Below are 2437 nucleotides of genomic sequence, written 5' to 3'. Positions count from 1 at the left end.
GAACCACATAAATCATTTTACTCAATCTCAAAGTGCATATATGTTCAGGTTTTTTGGGGAAAAATACTTCTTTCTCTTTTCAAAAAAGTGGTCACATTTTTAAGAGCTCAAAAGTTTTAGATTCTTAAGCACCAAGAAATAGATATTATGGAATCCAAATTAAAAAAAATTGCAATATCATAGGGATCATTTTGGTGCTGTAGTCTTTAAATCATTCTAGGAAGTAGTTTTATTCACAATGTTTCTAGTGAACTTTTCAAGATATTTAAAAAAACTATAAATATAAAGTTCTGAAAAAATAATCAAAAGCAAATAATACAATTCTTAATGTTCATAAGTTCTTACTTAAAGGATACATCTCTGGCTAACCTGCCCTTAAACCACTTTGGATAGTTAAGGTCCTTAAAAAAATATCAATAAATCTTTTTTTTGGGGGGGGGGTTCTGGTTCTCATCTTTTTATATATTGTCTCCTATTTTCTGAGGACTTTCAGACAGTCTGGTTCCAAGTCTTAAAAAATTAAGAGTTCTACATTCCAATAAACAATACAATCTACAGCTCATCAAAACAACTCAATACAATGGGGCGTTTGATGAGAAATTGGCAGTCTTAATCCAGGACCAAGAAAACTTTCTACTCCAATAACTTGTAGAATGTAACCAGGTCATGTTCTGAACTAGGTTACTAAAGTACAACTTAAATATTTTCTAGCAGCAAAAACACTTATTGTAGCCAAAACAAATGTTTGCATTACATCGTGGGCTATTTCTTTTAAAGAAATATCAAAAATGTAGTTTTGAAAACAGTACAATTGTAAATAAACACGAAGGATATCAAAGCTCTTGTTTATCTCCACTTTTGCCAGTGGATTCGGATGTAACTGGAACCTTATTATTTTCAACAAAAACAGATTCAAAGGCAACTTCCTGCTCCTCCAAAGTGTCAGATGCAGTGGTTCCAGTAATTAGGGCCGAGTTGGTAAAAGCTCGTTGCTGCTCGGTAATCTTACTCAATTCCATTGTTTTCCTACCTCTTCTACCAAGAATTTTGACATAATTAGCTGGCACAAGTACTGTTTTCTGACCATCAAGGCTAGCGAGAAGCCAGCCACGAACTTTGGGCTGTTGTTCTTTGGGTGCCAAGTTTAGCAAATCACCAGCCCGGAAAGAAATTTCTTCAGAAACAGCAGCAAAATCATATTCTGCTTTAGCTACAACATGGTCATCCCCGCTGCTTGCCCAACTGGTAGCTGTTACTTCCTCACTGTGGGTGGATAGTAGTTTCCAGATGAGATAAGGACCCCCAAGGATAACAGCAAAGAACAAGAATATTGGCCAAAATTTTGCTGAGTTAGCTGCTCTGTCTTCTGGGCCAAGACAAGCCACAGTACCTTCACTTTCTGCCCATAAATCCTCATTCTCAGAGCCTCTTCTTAAACCCATCATCTGCTGTAACTGTCTGTAGAGATACCGTATAGTCCTAACTAATGCAAAGGCCAAAAACACTTTTGTGAAATGTATTTTCAATCGGGAAAAATGATTGGCTACATCCAAGACGGCTCTAAAACTGTTATAGACAGCTGAAAAGGTAGCATCCATCATCATACTGACAGAAGCAAATGCATGCACAATACTTTCAATGGACTGAAATGCACCTCTGCTGCTTTCTTCAGCTTGTTGGACAAATCTGCTGGGAGGAAGGTCATCCATACGAAACCGATTATACCCTAACCCGCCATATCCATAATTATAAGGATTGTAGCTTCCATAAAAGGAATTTCCATATGCTCCATAACCAGAAGAAAAGGAAGTATAAGCAGGTCTGAAAGTATTCAGAGTGCTATTTCCTGACTGCTGTGATGGCCTCGGAAGAATCCGTGGGGGTACTCTTGTGAGAGTTGGTTGCCCAGGTCTCGTCAGTAAAGTAGGACCCAAATCAGCAGATTGGAAGGAGGGACCGGGCCCCGGGCCTGTGCCGACCCTCCGGATCCTCCGGGCCTCCCAGGGCTTCGGCGGCAGCGGCTGAGATGCCATGTCCTGCAGCTCCGCTCCGCTCAGGCGGGCCAGCCAGGTTACCGCAGCGTCCCGCGCCCGCAGGCCCGACGAGGAGAGCGAGGAGCCTCCACAACAATTCTTAATGCTAGACTGGTCTCATGTTCTTTGTTTGAAGATGTCACAAAGCTATGAGGGCAAGCTAACAAAGTGGATGACAGAGTAAGTATGCCAAAAAAAAAAAAATCCCCACAGGCAAAAATAATGGGTAGGGAAAAATAAAATCTTAATCTTGGATTTTCAAAATAACCATTATGAGTGTGCAAGGGTTTTTTTTTTTTTTTTGTCCTTAATTCTCAAAGAAGGCCATGATCTCAGAGAGGTGATTCCATGACAAGCACATAAATTGGACTGGAGTGGGGGATGCTGTGCTAGGTCACCAGTCT

General features: G+C 40.3%; 1 pseudogene; it reads right to left on the bottom strand.

The window, feature by feature from the left end:
- Nucleotides 1-833: 833 nt before the first annotated feature.
- On the bottom strand, nucleotides 834-2045 carry LOC141503401 (peroxisomal membrane protein PEX13 pseudogene; annotated as a pseudogene).
- Nucleotides 2046-2437: the final 392 nt, after the last annotated feature.

Source organism: Macrotis lagotis, chromosome X (genome assembly GCF_037893015.1).
Source record: "Macrotis lagotis isolate mMagLag1 chromosome X, bilby.v1.9.chrom.fasta, whole genome shotgun sequence".
NCBI classification, from domain to species: Eukaryota; Metazoa; Chordata; class Mammalia; order Peramelemorphia; family Peramelidae; genus Macrotis; species Macrotis lagotis.
This window is presented reverse-complemented; position numbering and strand designations above follow the sequence as displayed.